This window comes from Chlorocebus sabaeus, chromosome 3, assembly GCF_047675955.1.
Source record: "Chlorocebus sabaeus isolate Y175 chromosome 3, mChlSab1.0.hap1, whole genome shotgun sequence".
In the NCBI taxonomy this organism is placed as follows: domain Eukaryota; kingdom Metazoa; phylum Chordata; class Mammalia; order Primates; family Cercopithecidae; genus Chlorocebus; species Chlorocebus sabaeus.
Window position 1 is genome coordinate 91,413,870 of NC_132906.1, and position 22,377 is coordinate 91,436,246.

The following is a 22,377-nucleotide window of genomic DNA, read 5'->3' on the forward strand; positions in this document are numbered from 1 at the left end:
GTGCTTGCTACAAAAGTCAGCTTCAAAAGAAGCACAGCCGTGGATCACCACCTCCCTACAAGCCGCAGTTCTAATCTCCTCCTATGTCAAAATCAGGGGCTGCCGCTGCCCCGGGGGGTTTAGAGATGAAGACCCAGACTCTGACTGAGGAGTCTTCCAGTGAAGGGAAAGAGGCAAAAGCTCAGCCACCAGTGACACCACCGAGCTGAGTGGACCGCGCAGAGGGAGGTGGAGGCAGGGCACTCCAACGTGGACCTGAGAGGTGCACACTGCAATGCAAATCCTCCACAATAGTCCACAGGATGTACTGGGAGAAACTGGAAGGCTACAGGAGAAACGTTTGCCCAGGGAAACACAGGCATTTCATGTGCCTGGAGCAAGGGATGAAGAATTCCTCCGACTTCAAGTGCCAAGTTGGTGTTTGGACTTTCTTCTGAAGGCCATGGGTGAGCCCTTAGGAAAGTGGAGACCACTATGGCCTCCATGGTAGATGGAGAAGGAAACTGCCAGAAGCTGGGAAGTCCAAGTTAACCCTCCAGGCTAAGTGCAAGTGATGTCTGGGGCTGCACACAGGGCCGTGCCAGAGGAAACGGGACAGAGACTGCTTTTAGTATAGAAATCCTAACCGGGCTCAGAGTAGGTGTGGGAAAACCCCTGAAAATGTGTGCTGATCTTGATATGTGCAGATATTATTTTCTTCCTGGGGTAAATTTTAATTCTCAGAGGAGTCTGTGAGCCCCCAAACATGTCCTCTTCCCTGCTTGAAAGATGCTTGAGTGTCTAATGGCCAGGAGCTGGTGCTGGTGGGATACCAAGCGGTGGGAGGAGCACAGTATCGTCCTCAAGCCTCTGACTTCTCCTAGACAGGGTAGCTAAGAGAACTACTTTTCAGATATGTTGCTTTTGAGGTATCCGTGAGGAGAGGGAGGCAGGAAACGCAGGCCCACACGCGCACAGTGGACGCGTCTTTAGAAAGCTGCACATCCTCTAATTGAGTTAATTGTTCAAGCACTGAATGGAGCTGTTTCTGCTCAAGCTAGGGAAAGACTTGTCAGCTGTTTCTTCACTTCCCTGACCTTGGAGAATCCGCTGTCTCCACCAGACACTGGTCCTTGGCACAGCGAGTATTTGATACACTTTGCTCAGGAATGTAGACCTCAACCCAGGAAATGAGCTACAGTCTCACCCCAGGCAAGTGCAGAACATTTTCCTAACCGGAGAGACGGCCTGCGTCACACATTCCAAAGGTAGCCAGCAGCTAAGAAAGCCGCAACAAAGGAAATCAAACAGCTCTTTCTCTCCTAAACGCTGCTTTCAGGCAGGTTCCAAACAAAAATGGAGGGTGCGCTGCAAATTAAAAACAACAGCCTGCCAGTCAAAGGCAGTGTTTTTAAGCACAGAAAGAGCAATACCACTGCAGGGGGCAGATAAAAGAGCTTTTGAGCATCTCGGAAGCTGCTCACACACAAAAGCACCTCTGTGCCTTCAAACAGGATCTCCTAGAAGTTTCCCAAGGTTTCATAACCCAAATGCCGCTGGTAGTGATGTGGTTTGGAAATTAACCTTGCTTTTCTCCCCACTGCTGTTTTACATATTAATTAAAGTGTTTTCCTCAGATCAGGAACGCCTGCAGGCTGGCTGGGTTCTGCAGAAGGTGCCTCATTTTCCTGCTGCTTCCTGCCCCAGCCCCGCTTGTGCATAGTTCAGTGATTAAAACCTCCCCAAGTCAGCTGTAGACGCCTCCCCTGCCCTAACTGCCATCGTGATATAGAACATGCACTTTAATGTGGCTTTTAGAAAGTAATCGCTTCCCCACCCCCCAAGAAAGATGGGTCGTGCAGAGCTAATTTCGGGAAGCCATTTGGAAGAAATTGTTGAGAAGGCATCCAAGTACTTGGGTCCAACTCTGCTTACCTCATTCATGGACTCCCCTCCCCTCCCCTCTCCTCCCCTCCCCTCCCCTCTCCTCTCCTTCTTTTCCAGTGCTTGGAAAAGGTGTGCAGACAATTCACATATTATAACTACGTTGACTCGGGCCAGGCGCAGTGGCTCACGCCTGTAATCCCAGTACTTTAGGAGGCTGAGGCAGGCAGATTACTTAAGGTCAGGAGTTCCAGACCAGCCTGGCCAGCATGGCGAAACCCTGTCTCTAATGAAGTACAAAAATTCGCCAGGCACGGTGGTGTGTGCCTGTAATCCCAGCTACTCGGGAGGTTGAAGCAGGAGAATAGCTTGAACCCAGGAGGCAGAAGTTGCAGTGAGGCAAGAACAGGACAACGCACTCCAGCCTGGGCAACAGAGCAAGACTCCGTCTCAAATAAATAAATAAAATAAAAATAAATAAATAAATACATTGATTTGTTTTCATTCATATATTTTGGGGATACAAAGGAGCTTAAAGTTTGAAAACCAAAACAGAGCTGGCCACTGAAGGTGTGGATTCCTCAACAGGGTGTGGACTCCAGCAGCCCGTCACTCTTAGACTCCATGTCCCAATTTGAATGTTTCCATGTCACTTAAAAAATGGAAGATTCATAGTGATGTTGAAGATATAAAAGATATACCAGGACTAATTTTCTAGTCAGGTACATCTATTTTATGTGTCTGTGACCCCAGACAATAAAAGTAAGTCATTGTTACTTCCTTAGGTGCTGGACAGTTTAGCCCAATATACCACTTTCAATTTTGAATTATAATTTGGACTGTGTCCATGAGATTCTTGGAGTACATTAAATCAACACAGTTGTTTGTAATTATTTAGAACCTTTTGTTACCTATAAGATCAAGTGTAAAGCGATTTAAACTATAAAACGCAAACTGTAGGAACAATTGGTAATCCGCAGTGAAAGTAAATAAAGTCTAAATAGCAAAGAGCAGCTTATTCTCAAATTTATGTAATAGAGTTCTTACATGTGGAAGTAGATACAAGTATTAATACACTCAGTTGATGTATTGAAAATAAAACGAAGCTACTCTCTCTATTTTTCTACTTACCACTTGCTTATGAAATCCAAAGGGGTGAATAAGAGCCAGGATTCGTTGTTATGAGTATAGGGGTGCCCCGGGAAGGCGGCCTCCATCCCACGTGTTGGTGATGTCATCAGAAATTCCATGATTGTCGGCTTATTCTTTGGACACCTGTCTACAGGGTCCCTCTGCACACTGACTTGGTGTCCTTTAAGATGTAGAAAACCCAAATTAAACTAGTTTAATGAACAAGGAAACCCAGTGGCTCTTAGGACTGTAAGCCCTGTGGTAGGGTCTGCTTCATGACCAGAGGAGCTAAGTATTCTCTGGTTCACCAGAGTCCCTGGTTCCTTCTGTCTTTCTGCTTTCTGTCACCCACAGCATCGGCTTCATCCCCGGCTCACTGCCAGTAGTAATCTAGCTGCCCGAGAACTTCTGAAATCCACAGCAAGCTGTTTCCAGAGGACTTCTCAGTAGGGCTGGAACCCCTTCCCCCCAGCCCCAGGAAGGGCCTCCCATGTCACTGCAGTCCCCTGGATAACAAGAAGAGGCCTGAGCTGGCCCTCCGGGAGCACCAGGCGCAGACAACCTCCTGACACGGGAGTCAGTGTTCTCAGAACAGCATTTGTTGAGCTGAGCTAACCAAGTTCTCTAACAGAGGGCCTGGCCGTGTGGAGCCGCAAATGTCTGTCGTTAGAATAGCTCAAGGACAGGAGAAAAGGCTGACAATTGGTCCAGAATGGCGTCCCAGGATTTCTGCTCTGAGGAGAAAACAGGACTCAACACCATCTGAGGTCTCTTCCAACTCCAAGATTCTGCAATGTTATCTCTGTTTAAAAAGAGATATCCCACTTTTTGATGACACAGGATTCACAAAGCATTTACTGAATGCTTACTGTATGCCAGGCCCTTTTCTCAAGTCTGCTTAACCAGGAGTGAAGAAGGCTGACATTACCATCCATGTCATACTCTGGTAGGAGAGGGATACAGTGGACACTATGAGTGTGTGAAATAGGTAGTACTTTAAAGAGTGACAAAAACATGGAAAAGGAGGCTATGAAATACTGAGGCAACGGCTGGAGTTTTCATTTTAGATAAATAGATAGCCAGAGAAGCGTTGACTGAGGAAGCAGCCAGCCCTGTAAGAAAGGAGACCCCTGCCATGGCCCTGAGACAAGGGTTTGAGTAATTTCCTCGGGAGGCATTTCCAGGAGGGGAAGGAGGGAGAGGAAACAACGAGGGAAAAGTACAAGAAGGTGTGCTCACCCCTGAATGAGTCCCTGGGGCAACCCGGCTCCACCTGCCCAGGTTCCTCAGAGCACGTGGGGAGCACGTGGAGAGGGAGTGGGGGAGCTGTGGGGGAGTGTGGGCAGCACTTGGGGGAGCCCTGGGGGAGCGTGGGCAGCACTTGGGGAGAGCGTGAAGAGCCGTGGGGAGGGCATGGTGGAGCTGTCGGGGAGCCGTTGGGGAGCGCATGGGAGAGCCGTGGGAAGCGCTGAGGGAGGATGCGGTGGCCACGGCTGCCTGGCACGCCCAGGCCATGACCAGGAGACCCTCGGGCAGTGCAGGTGCTGGAGGCAGCGCCATTCATGCTGTGGATGGGTACCCCCAATTGGCAGTGGCCTCGGGGGTGAGCCAGAGGATGGGGTGACTGAGAGGTGACCCATGTGGGGACGGTGGTTTCCAGATAGAGGCGAGATCAGAGCAGGAGTTGGGAACCAAACCAGGTTTTCGGGACGTGGTTAGACTTTGACGCGGCCTGAGGCTGTGGCACATCTGATCCACTTTCTCACCAACATTGCGGTGACTTCTTAGTAAGGAACAGGCTGAAAAGGGTAAGGGAAAGGATGGGCGGGGGGGGAGGGGCGGGGGGGGGGCACTGGAAAACCACCATTGCCAACATCCAGGCCAGGCAGGGGCGGTGGGGGCGGCAAGGGAGCCCATGGGGCTGGGCCGGGGCACAGGGGACCCCACTCTTGCGGCGGCAGCTGGGAAGAAGGAATTGCCATATTCCCTGGATGTACAACTCTGGGGACAAAAAACGGAGTCATCAGCATATTTACAGCCCTGGAATGGATGAGATGGCTGTGGTGACCGGCAGTAAGGGCGCCTGAGGCCTCAGCACCTGCAGGGTCCAGTGAGAGGTGAGGGCAGTAAGCCAGCAAGCAACCCTTGTCCCTGGAGCAGTGCGAACAGACGGCCGCTGTCGCTGCTCTCAAAACCAAGTGGATGGCCGCTCCCGGTGGTCAGGCCTGTAATCCCAGAACTTTGGGAGGCTGAGGCGGGCAGGTCACCTGAGGTCAGGAGTTCAAGACCAGCTTGGCCAATACGGTGACCACCCCCCCGCCCACTACTAAAAATACAAAAATTAGCCAGGTGTGGTGGCGCACACTTGTAATTCCAGCTACTCGGGAGGCTGAGGCAGAAGAACCACTTGAACCCAGGAGGCAGAGGTTTCAATAAGCCGAGATTGTGCCACTGCACTCCAACCTGAGCCACAGAGTGAGACTTCGTCTTAAAAGAAAAAAAAAAGTGCAGAGGTGCTTTACATCTTTACATAGAGGAGAATAGTGTAAGACGCAGCTATGCGGTCAAACCTATGTAACTGAAACATTTGCAGACAGAGAGAGAGAGAGAAAGGATGGGAGAAGAAAATATGAACTAAAAAACTCTTCTTTCTGTTTGCTTACTTGTGTGTTTGCATTTATGAACGCCAACATGAAATCTTGAACCTTAAATCTAGTATAAAAATATGGAACAGCCAGCTTCCTAGAGTGACGGCACCATTCTGTGTTTGCTGCTGGTGGACCTCGTACGAGTTTTGGGGCCAATGTCCTTTTCTGCTAAAACAACTTGGCCTCTTGGAAGGAAAGTTGAACTCTGTTGCCATGACTCAAACTGTTATTTCGTTTCTTATGATGTCTCCTCATGTTAAAAAAAGAAATGGATGTGGACAATATGGGTTTAAACATAATTTTGAATGAATGAGGGAATTCAGGTAGAGGGTTTCTCATAAGGTAGTGCCAATTGGTTAGATCTTCTAAAGAAACATGTAGGGTTTTCTTAGGAATTGGTTTATTAAATCTAAAGGGCAAAAAAATTAAAACACACTTCTGATATATTTGTCAGAGTTACATATAATCATATCTTTCAAGAGCAGATGTGCCAAAGTATACACCACAGGGTGTAGCTGGATGACCCGAAGTGACCACGAAAGTCATGTAACAAAATTCAAAGTTAGTTCCCCACGGGGCTGACATTTCAGACCTACACACAATTCCACAAATACATGTTTGTAAAGTCCCAAACATCACATTCTTGGAGGGATCCAGTACTATTGGCAACAATGCTTTAATCAGAGGGAGGCTCAAACCCATCGGAGTTAAGCTCTCAGAAGGTCTTTGCTCCTTGGTAACTATAAGCAAACCTCCACAGCTGACTCTTTTGGAGTACTTTTTAGATTTTTAATCGGATTATTTCTGAATTCTAAAACCACCAGTACCACCTTATTCTTGTAACTCTAACTTATTACTTTGAGTCAATTTTTAAAACTTGATTCACGAGAGTCAAGATTCAGGGTAGGCCGGACAGTCCCTCATTCTACCCTCAAAGAGCATACACTCAAATAGAGAATGAAACACGTGCCCCAAGTCAGAGACAAATATTACAAGCAAAAGCCAAGGTGTTTTGGGTCAAACACTTGTTGGGGGGTCAGGGAGGTCTTCATGGAGGGGTAACAGTGGAGAAAGACCTTCAAGGATGGGGAAGATTTTCCCAGGAAGAGTTAAGAAGAAAGAGAAAGCAGTTTGTGAGGAGACAGGGAAGTGTCAATGTGAGGGGAGTGAATCTGAGGCCTTCTTGACTCTGGGTGTGACAGCAGAGAGGACCTGCCCATGAGCTTTCTGAGATGGAGCCGAAGGTTTCACGGCCCACGTGATAAGGGGCTAGAACACTGAAGGGCAGAATCTGGACTTTATTCAGTAAGAACGGGGAAGTACTGCAGGTCCCTGAGTAGAGAAGTGTGATCCTGCAAGCTGAGTATGGCAATGATTCGTCAGGTGATGCCTCAGAGGTTCTTTGAATGGCACATAAACCAGGGACAGGAAGGTGAGTCCAGCCGTTTCTGTGGCCCAGCAAGAAGTAACAAGCAATAAGTAAAGTGATATCCGTGGGAATGGCAAGGGAGGGGCGGTTACAGGTGACATTTCAGACAGGAATTGATTGGATGTGGGGAGGGCCCAAGGATGTGGGGAGGGAGCTGTCAGAAACAAGTGACCCTCTCTAAATTTTAGCCCAGTGACTCAGAGAAAATGGTCAAAAAGTGGAATTGGTTTTCAAGGAAGACACTGATCCATTCTGGCCATGTTGAATTTAAGATGCCATTAGGAAAACCAAATTAAGGCACCTTGCAGGCAAATTGCACATGTAACATCCTGGCTTCTGGGATTTGACAGGCAGCTGCAAAGAGAGGAAGGCAGTAAGGGATCTCCAGAGAAGGAGATCACACAGGAAGGAAGTGAGGGATGGGAAGTCATTGTTGAAAACTTGGGGGTCAAGGACATTTAGAGAGCAGAGGGAGAAAGTAGGGGTGGCCAGTGCGCTAGCCGAAGAAAATGTTCAGCCACTCACCCTGCAGGGAAGGCGCGGGGCAGGGTGGCTGTGTGTAGGTGTGGAATTGGCCGGACTCAGGGTGAAGCCATGATTCTGCTAGTGTGGTCTTGTAACCTGGAACATCTATCTGAGTGCCCTGTCAGCGCTTCCTGCATTGTAAATGGGAGTTGTTGCAAGGGTGAAATAAGACGTAAGGTGTTTGGTGCAAGGTTTTGTGACAACTAGCACTAAGGAATGGTGCCTATGACCTTTATTAGGCAGGGAGGGGTCAACAGAATGAGCTGCTGCTGTAGGGGGTTGGGAGCTCTTGCAACAGAAAGCATCAAGAAGATTGTCAATACAGCCCCGTCAGCGGCTGAGGGTGGCAGAGTCCAGATTGCAAAGGAGCAGGGCATAAGTGACAAGGCAAGAAATAGATGGATATTCTGTTTTTTCCTTTCTCTATCTGGACAAAGGTCTTTTTCCTTCCAAGGCATAGCTGACATTTTCTCTCTCTAGAGCTTCCCTGGGACGGCTCTGTTTTCCGATGTCTCTATGGGTCTTTGTTCTTTATATGAGGTCCCAATGATGCCATCCAGTCATTTGCTTTCTTACAGGCATGTTTTCCACCAGCCACCCACACTGATTAGCTTGAGAGTGACTCAAGGCAGAACTGATGGCCTTGTCATAGAACAGCCTCTGATCGAGTGCTTGCTGAACAGCTGGCTAGCTCTGAGCATGAAGCAGAATGCAGGAAGGTGGGGTGTGTGAGGAGCAGGGACAGCTTAAAGAAGAGAGGAGGGAGAGGAGGGAGACTCCTGCTGGGGCACCCCATCTCCTGGATGTGAGATCACTTGTATGGAGCAGGCCCAGTAGCAGGTGAGTGGGCCAGAAGGGAGGGAGTGAAAAAGTCCATGTATTGAGTCACCTGAGGTGTCATTTAAAGAGACAGGAATAACAACACATCAGTGGGACCTAAACTGAGATTAGAATTACCGATTTGACTTGTAGTGTCACCTGTCACCCAGGGTCAGGAATATCCCTTACCATGAGGTTACCTGGGGCCTGGGATTTGAAATCTGTCAGCCTTTCTGGGCTGGTCTCTTGCCTCAGTTTATGCTCACACAGTTGCCTCGGGATCAGTGTGTACAGAAAGGTACGTAAAACTGTGCAAGGGAGATGGACTGGGAGAATGAGGAAGAGGGGAGGGATGGGAGGTGCCCATCACCTGGACACGGGGCTGAACAACCACACAACCTCATGGCAGACACCAGCCCACCTTGACCTTTGCTCACAAGTCTGTGAGTCAGGATGTGGGGGTGGCGACGGCTCATCCTGCTGGGCTTCCTACGTGTTTGAGACAACCGGACGGACCGGTATCGGCTCCGTGTGGTCTCTCTTCATCTCGCAGATTCGCCTGGGCTTCTTTCCCAGCAGACAGCTTCTGAGGATAGGTTCGGGACCGGCACCTGCCACTTCCTCCACGTTCCAATGGGCAGAGTGACTTGCAAGGCTGGCCAGACTCAGGAGTGGAGAGAAATACCCTCCACTTTCAGATGAGAAGAGCCACAAAGTGACATCACCGCAGGCTGGATGCAGGGCAGGGCCTGACGGCGGAATGCGTGGGCTGTTTTCACGGTCAGTCTACCCCAGGACGCTCCAGGAAGGGGAAAGGGACAAAGAAGAGGGGCACTGTGGCCAAGCAGGGGAACTTCTGCATTCAAAATCTTGGAGATGGATCGCTTTCAGTTCCTGATAAGGCCTGAGGTGTGGCCCTAAGACTTGCTGTTTGATACTGTAATCTGTCACACACAATGTAATTTAGTGAACTGGGTGAAGGATCTTCAGGGTTTCTTATATGATTTATTTTGAATGGTTGTCATTTATTATAAAATTAATTTATTTTATAATAATTTTATTTAATTGGCTGGACATGGTGGCTCAAACCTGCAATCCCAGCACTTTGTGAGGGCAGATTGCTTGAACCCAGGATCTCGAGACCAGCCTGAGCAATATAGCAAGACCTCATCTCTACTAAAAAAAAAAAAAAAAAAATCCAAAAAATTACCCAGGCATGGCGCCATGTAACTGTAGTCCCGGCTACCTGGGAGGCTGAGGTGGAAGGATCGCTTGAGCCCAGGAAGTCAAGGCTGCAGTAAGCTATGATCATGCCACTGCACTCCAGCATGGGCAACAGAGCAAGACCCTGTCTCAAAACAATAATTTTATATTAATTTGTAATAATTTATTTTAAAAGAATTGTAGGAAGGACCTGTGCCTTGAGGCACAGGAGCACCGATACAAGGTAGGTAATCAGTGTAGATATTTGCTGAATTAATCTCATTCAGTCACCTGTGAGATGATTCAGGTAGAAGGAAAGTGGGGGCCTGAGAGGTCAAATGTTTGTTCAGTCCCACACAGGTGAACACACTTTTCTCCTGGATCCTAGTCTACCCTACCTTTTTTTTCCCCTTTTGAAAATTAATGTTTTGTAAGTGATTTTAAAAAAAAAGGAAAATGATCGGACTGGGCGTGGTGGCTCACGCCTGCAATCCCAGCACTTCGGGAGGCTGAGGCGGGTGGATCACGAGGTCAGGAGTTTGAGATCAGCCTGGCCAACATAGTGAAACCCCCATCTCTACTAAAAATACAAAAATTAGCCGGGTGTGGTGGCACACACCTGTAGCCCCAGCTACTTGGGAGGCTGAGGCAGGAGAATCGCTTGAACCCGCGAGGCAGAGGTTGCAGTGAGCTGAGATTGCACCACTGCACTCCAGCCTGGGCAACAGAACGAGAATCTGTCTCAATAATAATAATAATAATAATAATAATAATAATAATAAATTAAAGAAAAGAAAATGATTGAAGACACAGTGACATTAAGTTTTGTAATAACTTTCATTTAATCCATGTCTCCCCCTAAAACTATTATGCCTACTGTACTATACTATATGGAATGAAATAGATGATCCTACAACGTAAGGGATCAGATTCTATGCCAACTTCTAACACCATGGCTTAGGAAGTCAGACCCAAGAGTGTTGTTCAATTATGTTATCATTAGCCTAATTTATTTCCACCCTGGATTTTTCCATGATCACTAATTTCACACTTCCTCTGGATCCTCTCTTTCAGTTTCAGGATTCGAGAATGGCTTCGGGGAAAGAGAGCCCTTAAGTTTTTACTTTCAATCCACTTGTCAGTGTTCCCCTTTGTCAACTGCACCCCCAAACTGCATGATGTTCTTGGCAGAGAAAATCCCCAGACCACAGAGGAGTGGTGTCTGCAGAAGATAGAGCAAGAGGAAGCAGCTCAAAGACAACGTTTCAGAATGAGCTTGCACCATGGGATGCAGCCAGTGGACAGTGACATGACTAGGAAACATCTGTGATGGCAAGCGGCATGGCCAGCGAGTCAGAGGCGACTGTGCCGGAATTGAATGTGCAGGCACTCCTGTTATAAAGGGAAAGAGGAAAGTGCAGGCAAAGGCTCTTATTCTCATGTGCTGATTATACCAATTCAAACAGATGACATCTGTGTGGGCATTCAGATGGGCATTTTGAATTCTAATGATTGTGTGAACATGAATCACCTAATCACAATTAGATCTCTATTTTCTCCTTTCCCAATCACACTCTGAGCCCAACAACATCTAAAGGTGAATGGATGTGCAATATTGGCACAAATGGATGTGACACACGTTAGGCCTTTGTGCACCCTGGAAGGGAGGGCAGATTCTGCTCCAAGTGTGCTGGAAGGCGCTGGGGAGGGATCTGAACTGGCTGATGCCACACTATAGTAGAGAGAATGGAGTGGAATGAGGGGAAGGATGCCAGGAGGAGGCCACTTAGGAAGCTGCTGTGTAGCCCAAGCAAGAAAGGAAGGCGACTTTTCTATCAGGGGAAGGGATGAGAGGAGGTTGGACTGAGGCCGGGATAGGCTCTGAGGTCAAGGCGACAGGGTTGCTGAAGGATGGAGTGTGGGCTATGAGATGGAGGAGTCCTGGCGAGTGCTCGACTGGTTGGCCTGAGTGTGTGGATGGCTGGTGGTGCCGTTGATCGGTGCAGAGAAGGCTGGTGGGAGGGCAGCTTAGGGGTGCGCTGGGTGGGTCCGTGCAGGAAAGACCACGCTTTGATCATGGTGGTTTTGAGGCATGTGCAGTCTAGGCACATGGAGATGCGGAGTGAATTTGAGTGCCATCGGCATACAGATGGACCCAGGCCATGTGAATTTGTGAGATGCCAGCCCAGGTCTTGTTCGGAAGAGGCAGAGGATGTTTGGCTGCAATGGCTAAGTGGGGCTTAGATTTAGCAGGTGGAGCAGACCGTGGCAGGGTGAGACCTTCTGTCTGAGAAGTTAGGCATGAGGCGTCCATGGCACAGCCCTGGGAGTTGCCGCACAGGCAGCGGTGGATGTGAGGGTGGAAGTCAAAGTTGAGGATGTAGATGAGTGAGTTGAAGTCATGAGGGGGATGAGGGCACCTGAGGAAGGGGTGTGAAGCAAGAGAGCGGTCACAGATGAGAACCCTGACCTTTATGAGATGGGAGACAAATCTGCAGATGAAAGGTGCGGTGTCACACCAACTCCAGTCGAGAGGTGATAAATATCTCACATCTTCTGAGCTGCATTGTCCTTTCTAACCAAGCATAGAAATTCTGTCCGGCAAGCCGTCAGGCACATTTGTAGAAAAGGAGGAGGAAAGTCATCGAGGGCCACACTGGAGTGAGACGGGATCAGCAGGAATGGAAAGAATCAAGACCATGACGTTTATACGACTTCTGGTTACTTCTCCCCAAGCTCCAGAAGACAAATCTTGCATGGACCTCTGGGATGCATGGGTGACTGTGGACAGGCCTAGAGAAGAGGTAGTCATTTGTGGTGAGGCTCCTCCTCTCTTTCAGGGATTTTACAGGGATCCTTCCAGCCAGTGGGTCTGCGCTGGATCCTCCATCAGGCACCCCTAGTGCCGGGGGAGGCCCTCAGCACTCCAGCCTCAGAGCCCAGACAGCGCTGGTTCCCAGCTCCCCTCCTGCCATGTCTATGAGTCCATCCTCCTGTTCCACCTTGGGGCTTTTAAGCCCTATTACTGTGGCCCCTGGGTAAGGCAGAGTTTGAGGAAGAATGAATAAGGTGAGGGCCACTGACTTTCAGGATTTAGCTCCTCTTTGCACATGAATTTCCTGTCTTCTGTCACCCACCCTTTGCTGTTCGAAATGCACGCCACAGCCCAACATCAGCATCACCCAGGAGCTTGTTAGAAATGAGGCTCTCATTCTCCACCCAACCTCCTGAATCAGAATCTGCATTTTAACAAGATCACCAGGGATGTTTGTGTGCATGTTAACATTTGAAAAGCATTATTAGGCACAGTGGCTCATGTCAGTAATCCGAGCACTTTGGGAGGCCATGGTGGGCAGGATTGCTTGAGGCCAGGAGTTCAAGACCAGCCTGGGCAAATAAAGGAAACCCCATCTCTACAAAACATTTTTTGTGTGTGTGTGAGATGGAGTCTAGCTCTGTCACCCAGGCTGGAGTGCAGTGGCATGATCTCAGCTCACTGCAACCGCCACCTCCCAGGTTCAAGCAGTTCTCCCACCTCAGCCTCCGGAGTAGCTGGGATTATAAGCGCATGCCACCACACCTAGTTAATTTTTGTATTTTGAGTAGAGACAGGGTTTCACCATGTTGGCCAGGCTGGTCTCGAACTCCTGACCTCATGATCCATCCGCCTCAGCCTCCCAAAGTGCTGGGATTACAGGCATGAGCCACCATGCCCGGCCAAAACATTTTTAAACATTAACCAGGTATATGGTGCATGCCTGTAGTCCCAGCAACTCAGGAGGCTGAGGTGAGAGAATCCCTTGAGTCTGGCATTTTGAAACTGTGGTGAGCTCTGATAGCACCACTGCACGCTAGCCTGAGTGAAAGAGGGAGACTGTCAAGAAAGAAAAGAGGAAAGGAAAAGAGAGGGGAAGGGGAAGGGGAAGAGGAAGGAAAGAAAGCAAAGCAGTATTATATATTATTTAATGACACTTCACCCAAGGTTTTCCAAATAAAAACTTCCGAAGAAACTAGACAACAAACATCCTTGCCTTTCAATAAAAGATTCACTTGACAATTTTAGGTACGCACCAAAGCACCAAAGCAAAACAACCCAAATTGTTGATGTTCAGCTTAGTGACTGACATGGCTTCAATACCTACCTGGCATAGTGCTTCACTCACTCTTTAAAGACTACCTTTATGCACTTTTACTATTTCACTGCCACCCTAAACACCTAAGCCATTATATTCTTACGCCTACTGATGATGAAGTCCATGAAGTTCAACAACATCAACCCTTTGCCCACTGCCCCACCGGACTTGAACCAAGCTTTCCCAAGTTCAATTCCTTTGATAGTTCCATACCTTCTCCACGTGCCAGAGATTGAGAAGAGTGAGCTATATCCTTTTTTGGGGTCTTACTAGTTTTGCCTTTATTATTTAGACAGCTTCAGGTCAGCTGCTTCCTTATATACCAGTCACAAGTGGGTTTTCATTTTACAAAGGAAACATAGAAGTTATCATTTTCTAGAAAAAGGTACAATCACTCTTTCAAGACATATTTTAGATATACTTACAGGCACACTTTGGAGCAGTTCAATAATTGAAAGTTTCACCTGTCTGCCTGACCGCCAATGCAAAGGAAACGTAATTAAAAGGTTTTTTTGTTTCTTCTCCACGATAATAGTTTATAGAGTAGCTTAATGAAACACTGAAACTCCAGAATGGAAGAGGACGTGTGAAATCCCCTTTCCGGTGTGAACTTATTCTTAAACAATCAAATAAAAGCGCCCGTCAGCCTTTGCAGGATGCTAACCATCTGGCCCCGGCATCCTGTCTGAGTCACCCGATAAATAGCTGCAGGTTGTTTTAAGCACACTGAGCCCTGCACAAGCTGTTTTGCTCTGGTACTCACTGCCCTTAGGTGCAGATATTTACTCCCAGGGTTGAGCATATTTTCAGCCACACCTGGATGCCTCCAGGTAATTAGGAGGAAACTTAGTAGAAAGGAAACAGCATACCTTTGAGTAGCCTGAATGTGTATGTAGGAGAAAGGTTAAGTGGGAAGAGAGGGAAGTTCTCTCCTGCATTGAGTAGCTTTGCTTCCTATTGGAAAAGTGTGCAATTGAAAGGAAGTAGAAATGTTAAAAAGCTCTGTGACTGCCTCCTGCTGCATTCAATTAGCCTTCCAGAGGATGCCAGAAGGAAGGCTCGATTGCCAGAGTGGCTCCAGGACTTAAGAGAAGGCTGGAGGGCAAACCAAGGGGGCTGCCATCTTGCAGACCTGGTGTGAGACCAAGGTGGGGCAGCTGTGTGACTGGATTATACACAGGAGCCTTACTTTAGTTTCTATTGCAGTGGCCAGGGCTATGCATGCCACCCTTTGCATGGAGTCTTGAAGAGTCACCTAATTTTAATCACTCAGAAGGGGAAAGTGATAAGAAGAGGGAGAGCACATCTCTCTGAAATGCCCAAGCATTGGCCTTGCTGGAATGGGCCTCATTAGGAGAGTGGGGCCACCACCCTTGGAGCATCGGAGGAGCCCCAGGGCTGGCTCCCACCTTTTGGCTGGACGTCACTGTTTCAGGCCGAGCAGATAAAAGCAGGAGGCATTGACCGTAAGCCAAGAGTTCAATGTTTTCGGAAAATGGACCGGACGGGAGGAAAGTGTGAGTGTGCTTTGAGAGCAATAAACAAAATATTGGCTGCCTGCCAGGGAGGAGTGTGCTGACATCTTCAAGCAGGAGATCCTCGAAAGCTCCACAGAGCGGCTGAGGAAGCCTCCTTAGGGCTGTGGATGGGGTGGCGGGGCAAGGGCTGCCGTGGCCCCATGCAGCAGTGGGCATCGGGCCTCGGCCACACCCAGCAGGGAGGCCAGCAGAATCCCAGGCAACACCCCTAGGGTTCGCTCCTCATGCCTCCACTTCCAGGCCCAGCTCCCTGAAGGGCAGGGCGGTGGAGGAGAAGCAAAGCCAGGCGGTGCCCTCTGCCAGCTCTAGCTCACAGGTTGCTGGGGCTGACGGGTGGAGCTTGTGGAGACGAAGCCCTTTACCCCTGAAGTGAAGGTTATGGGGTTTCCTGGAGGGAGGGCACTAGGCTCCGTTCTTAACTGAGGCTTCCCATCCCCCGAGGGAGGGTGATGAGGGGTGTCCAGACACATCCACAGGGACAAAGGAGGTTGCCAAGGCAGACCGCAGGAGTTTCTCTTCTAATGCCTTTCAAATGAACTGGTCTGTGGTGCTGCTCAGGGAACGCCTGCTCTCACACACCCAGCACTGTACAGTTACAAAGCAGATCCTGCAACGCCACTGCGGACCTCATAGTTTCTGGGAAGTCTCAAGACAGCCTGACAGGTTGAATTCTTTCAAACCTTCTCTTTGGTTATTTTAATAGGATATGACAATTTCCTCTCCTCAGCATGTCAATAAATGTTTATTGCCCTTTACTGTGTGAGAGCAGGGGTCCTGCCACTGCTTGCTTTTCTTTTCTTTTAGACAGCATGAACACTTTTACCAGATGTAACCAATGATGGTAATTAGGATTATAATAATGCCAATAGTAACATTTATATCAGTGGATGCAGAAAATACACAGCCTGATAATTTTTTATTACTTGTACCCATAAAATTAAAGATCTTAAACATGGGGTGGTGGGTGCATCTGCATCAAGATCTTGTTAGCATGAGACCCAACCCTTTCAGCTACGGGTTTCATCAGAAGCCTTTTAAGTGATCAGACAGTAATGAGATAGCACGCATTATCCTGCAGCACAGAGCTGCGTCTGGTCACGGCAGGGTGCACCGGCACTCAGGCTTCAGAGAACAGCTTATCAGTACCGTGCCCATGTGCAAGGACAGTACTCCTTGATGCCCTGAAACCTCCGCTCCTACTGACTGTCCTTGGACACGTCGGCATACCGAGAATCAATCATACTCTCAGCAGTGGTTTCTGCAGCAGCTCTGGGTCACGGAAGCCAAGTGCATTGTTGAAACAGCAGAGCCCAGGCAGTGCCCTGAGAAACCAGGTATTGACTGCTTGCACCCGTTCCTAGGTAGGTGGGCGTCACGCACACCTTCTGCTGGAAGACACACTGTCTACGTGAATGCCCAGCCTCCCTGTGCTCTGACTTGTCTCGTGGAATATGTCAGCACCCACAAAGAATACACTTTCAAAGCCAAAGGGGAGTTTCTGTCTGTCTGCTTCACACTGTCCTTCCTCCTCTTCCACCCCTTCTGTGTATGAAGAAGTAAAGCAAAGTTCTTAATGATCACCCTTAAATGGTAAGATTTTGATAGGCTGTTTCTATAATTGGTTCTCATTGAAACATGGGAGTTCTAAATAGAGAACTGTGAGAAGTGGAATGAGAGGAGAGCAACCGGGTCGTGGCCCTCCTTCCCGGTCTCCGCCGTGTCAAGCATGCGTCTGCCCCGGGGCCTTTGCACCTGCTGGGTTGCTCTTCGGGTCCCCACAGTAGGCCCTTTTGGAACTCCATCAAGTGTTGCCTTCTCAGAGAGGCCTCCTCTGACCATCCCCAGCGAAACCAGCCTTCTCTCCCCCACACCTGGGCTATCCCCTATCCCTTCCAGTTCTTATCTTCATCTCATGTTACATATTTGTTTACTTGCTGATCACCAGAAGAAGGCCTTATGAGTCCAGGCCCTCAGGCTTCCTCCCGACTCGATCCAGTATCCAGAAGCACATTGGATGAGGAGGAGAATGCAATAGAAATTAGTTGCAGACATTAGTTGCAGAAATGAATCATGGAGAAAGGAAATGTTCTCAGTGAAGTGTTTCAAATATGCAGCCTACAAGACTGAAGTGGAAGACTCACTTACGAAGTAGCTGACTCGCCCAGCAGGGGCACCCATTTTTACCCTTTCCCCTTTCTTGTGGATAAAGCCGGTGTGATGGCTGGAGCTTCAAGAGCCACATTGGACTATGAGGCAACCTTGAAGACAGAAAGATGTGCACTGAGAATGCTAAAGCTGAATGACGGCGGGAAGGGGGGTCCTGGGAAGTGATGGAAACCCCGTGCCAGCTTTGGAATGCCCACATCTGTCTAGTTTCACCTGAGAGAATAAAACATTATATATGTTCCAGCTGTTGTTTTGACTTTTCTGCTATATATAGTTAAAGGTTTCCCATACATATATAAGAGAACCATTGGGATTCAATATTGGTCACTTTTTATAATTCAACAAATGCACTTTACTTCTCTGAGCAACATTATGCCTTCATAAAGCCAATAAAACAGGATAATTATTGAAGAAATTGTGCAAATATAGAATACGATCATTCAAACACCCTACTCTCTTAGACTGCGAGTGTTCTAGTCGTATACAAGACAGATGCATTCATTTAAAATATTCAACAAATATTTGTTGAGTACCTACCACTGTGTGTCATGTATTGTGTTAGGTTCACTAAAACACAGTGGGAAAGAGGTGGAATTGGAATAAATGCTTTGAATTCCAACTCAGTGCTTATTAGTTGTGACCCTGAGCAAGGTGTTTAACCTTTCCGAGCTTCAGTTTTCTTAAAAGCACTTAGTTCTCAGAGGTGTGTGAATATGGATGAGAGGCAGATAAATGTCTGAACAGAGTTACTCAGCAGTTGCGGTAACACAGTTTTGCTAGCTACCATGTCTGCAACGTGATCCTTTCCATCAAGGAGCCCCCTCGTGGGAGAAACACAGATAAACAGATACTACAGTGAAACTTGGAAGGTGCCCTAACAGAAGGGTAAGCAGAGTGGTTTGAGAATCGGGAGAAGTGAATCACTAGCTCTGTTGAGGTGAGTTGAAATCAGGTTGCATTATAGTCATTGGAACCGTTCACTGGATATTTCCAGTTTTCCTTCTCCTGACACATGGTAGAGTTGTCTTGAAGAGTCAGTACAAGTTTCTAGATGAAGAAAGAGGTTTCAACACTCTAGGGCAAATGAAATACTTTTATGCAAAGCAGAGTCATAGGGATTAAAATTTGGTGATAGGATCAGTGCAACTGTGACCAACACTGGGTTCATGGGGTAGCAGAGAGGCAGAAGGTGAGTCTGGTTAGGTAGACAGGGTTGTGTATTTAGGGCACCTTTGCGCCAAGTGAATTTCCCCAAAGTAATTTGAACTCGAAAACCACTCATCAGAACCTCCTGATTCAATAAATAAGAAGGCTGGAGAAATGTCACAAAGTTCTTTGGAAAGGAGTATAGGACCTAATAGTGGTCTACACAGCCAATTTGTTGCTCATCTACAAAGACAATAGGCAAATTACCCCTCACATATGAGAGAGCTCAGGGAACAGAGCACATAAAAAAGTTTCTGGAAAAAAGTTTTGAGTTGTTTGTTTTCAGTAACAAAATCCAAGCAATTAATAGATAGTTAAAAACTAAGCATGTTCAAAGAACTGGTGGTATGAAATGAATCAATGTAAATGAAGGATAAGTATTTTAAACTCGTATGAATTACATTACAGAAAAAAGTGTATTTTTTTTTTTTTTTTTTTTTGCCTTGAAAATGCAGAAAATAATGTAACTGACAAATGTTAAGGCGGGGAAAAAGGAGAAAGGAAAGGTGAATGGAAATGAGATGATGAATGTCCTCAGATTTCAAAGGAAGAAGTGAAGCAATGTTGTATAGCATTTAAATGTGTATTTTTAAAAATGCTTCTAACTTGTTGCATAACTTTCCTCAAGGGATCTTTTAGGAAATAATAACTCTTGGTAGATAAACATTTATTTTTAGGTTCAGCAATCCTTTGTCTTTTCATTTCATTTTATGTCTCTTCCTTACTTGAGCTGGGTGCACTTTATATGCTCTAGGAAGGCTTAGGTGCCCACACAGGGATGGGTGGAGGGGGAGGGACAGGGCCTTGAAGATGCATCTGGGGAATTAGGCAGAAGCCAATTCATATACCACCTTATGTCTCAGGCCTACCACTCTCAGGAATTTTGACTTTTCCTAAAAGATAATGGGTGGGTGGGGAGGAAGGAGAATTTGAATTATACATGCGTTTATTTATTTATTTTTTCTTGTTTGAAACAGGATCTAGCTATATTGTGCAGTTTGACCCCCAACTCTGGGGCTCAAGTGACCCTCCCACCTTAGCCTCCTAAGTAGCTGGGACTACAGGTGCCAGAGGGTGTGGCTATTTGATAAAGATCACTTTGTCACTTTGGCTGTCCTGTATTTAAAAATCTCTTTAAGCAACATGATTTAGAGCTGCTCTATCAGCATGATCTTATGATCTTATGAACCTGGACCATTCAGGATGGACCTCACCCTCTGATCTTTCCTTCCAATTTTAGATCTTTCCTTCAGATTCCTAAATACTACTTTGGCAAACACTTTACAGACTAAATTAGGCAGAATAAACTATGGCGATTCTTTTTCCTGATTAAATCCGATGCTCAGTAGTTCTTTCATCCTCAGAGAAGCCAGGATCTCAGGCTGCAGGTCATGCCCTGTGCAAGTCCAGGGGAGCTGTTGACATAAGAAACAAAGCGGGTGGCTGCCTCATCAGCTGTGCGATGCTGAGCCCCTGCGAGGAGGAGCCAGTCGAGTTTATGTGGTCTATGGCCCCTCTCCCATCACTACGAAGAAAGACAGCTGCAAAGTCCTGTTTTTTAAGGCCTCCAGGCGATGAAATCGACAATGGTTTCAAAGTTGATATTTAATAACCCTCATTATTATCAAGTTATTTTTTATGGAAATAGGACATATTTTTCTAATTGTAGTCTACCGTGTTTTCTGGCTTTATCATCTTTTGAGAAGGTCAGCTGACTAATCTTTATTTTATCCATAGCCTCTAATGTTATCAATGCTAATTAATCACCACAGTTTCCTCTTTTCCAGTCTAAATAGTCCTAGCTCTTTGATGTACCTTCAAAGGTCCAATTTTCCAATCCTTTGTATCTTGATCTTTTATAAAACAGCTTCCCATGTTGCACAGAATTTAATAACAAAAGCAAAGATATGTGAAGCCTATAGTGGTAGAATTATGCTCTGAGTCTGGAAAATAACAATTCTGCAAACATAAACCAGTGACGCCATCCTCTTTTTGATCACGCTAGATTCATAATTTTGTTCTACTTTTACCCTATTATAAATCCCCCTTTCAAAATCACTGTAGATGGAGATCATACATTAGAGATATAATTGCATTTGAAAAGGGTGGTCCTTTCATTTCCTGCTGCTGTAGCAGACACTGTTAGTTGCTACTGCAGTGACAGTATTCCTTCTTTTTCCTGGTTTCCAACGCCCAGCTTTTGTTCAATGGTCTCTTCCTGGGATGCGGACACCTCCCAGCCCTGGAGGGTGCATCTCTTTTAGTGTAAATCAGCCATCTTCTTCCTCATAATCAATGGAACCAGGAGCTTGGGACCCAATCCCAGACAATGGTAGTGAGGCACAGGCAGCTGGTGGTGGGGTGGCTCTGGGGTCATTTGCATCACTCCAGAAAGACATTCAAGGAAGAGACACTGTCTTCGCTGGACATTATGATGAGATGATCTGCTGCCTGGAGCTGCTGCAACCATCTTATAAACACAGGGGGCCAAGTGTGAGAAATGAAAGCAAAGATCGGGAGGATGGCTGAGTAGAAAGATGAAGAGATCCAGGGCTTCTGTGCACGCCACTTAGCTGCCTAATTAACCAGCCCTCGGCTTCCTGTTGTGTGAGTTAATACATCCCTTCGCAATTTAGTGATTTTCATTGTGTGGTCCCAGATCAGCATCAGCAGCATCTGGAAATTTTTAGAAATGCAAATTCTGGGGCCCTACCCCAGACTTGCTGAGAAGAGTCGAGGAGTGGAGTCCAGCAATCTGTTTTTAACAAGCCCTCCAGATAATTCTAAGAAGTCCTGAAGTTTGAGAACTACTGCTCTGAGCTTGCTATAGTCTAAATGTCTGTGTTCTCCCACCACTCACATATTAACATTTGAATCTCCAAAGTGACGGTATTAGAAGGTGGGGGTCTTTCCGAAGTGATTCAGTCATGAGGTCAGAGCTCTCATGAACAGGATTAGTACCCTTATGAAAGGGACCCCAGAGAGCTAGGTCACCCCTTCTATCATGGGAGGGCACTGACAAAGTGCCGTCTATGAACCAGGCAGCAGGCCCTCACGAGACATCACATTATAGCAGCTTGTTCTTGGACTTCTCAGCCTCCACAATTGTGAGGAAAAAAAAAAATACTACTGTCTATAAGCTACCCAGTCTATGACATTCCATTACAGCAGCTCAGATCAGCTAAGAGCCATTGAATTGGGGTTTCAATTACTTGCAGCTAAACACATGTTAATACATACATCTCCTTTACTGTTTTATGCATCTTTTCTAGAAAAATCTATCAATCGGTATGTTTTCTGTCAATGTCATCTGAGAATTAACAGTATCATAGCCAGAAAGGTCTGGAGAGATAGGAGCACGTTGTACAGTCTCTGATATGTGTTTGACACACCCAGACAGGCTGCAAAACAGTTGGGGGTAGGTTTCTTGGGGTGTAAGTCATTTTCATAAAAATTTAGAACTTTTTGAGTTCCAACGTGAAAGGAGAGGATTTTGAAATGGAGAAAAAGAAAACTTCAGCGGCACAAACTCAGGCAGAGCTCCTGTCAGAGGAACCAAGTGCCTAAAATAGGACAGAGAGTTTCCAGATGCAGCGGAGAGGCTGTGAGTAATCTGAGAGCTCAGGTAGGAAAGTGGGACCAGTGTGAAATGAAGGAGGCACGAATGATAAGCAGACAAGAAACCATCAAATTGCTATTTAGGGTCATTGGGATCT

The 22,377-nt window shown here is 47.0% G+C and overlaps 2 long non-coding RNA genes across 2 annotated transcripts; both read left to right on the plus strand.

Annotated features, from left to right (window-relative positions):
- The first annotated feature begins 271 nt into the window (after positions 1–271).
- On the plus strand, positions 272–2,060 carry LOC140711477 (uncharacterized). The gene is made up of 3 exons (XR_012092691.1): positions 272–546; positions 1,037–1,191; positions 1,984–2,060. It is a non-coding gene; the product is annotated as an uncharacterized lncRNA (long non-coding RNA).
- Positions 2,061–8,331: 6,271 nt separating this feature from the next.
- Positions 8,332–11,159, plus strand: LOC140711478 (uncharacterized). The gene is made up of 2 exons (XR_012092692.1): positions 8,332–8,436; positions 10,693–11,159. It is a non-coding gene; the product is annotated as an uncharacterized lncRNA (long non-coding RNA).
- The last annotated feature ends 11,218 nt before the right edge of the window (positions 11,160–22,377 follow it).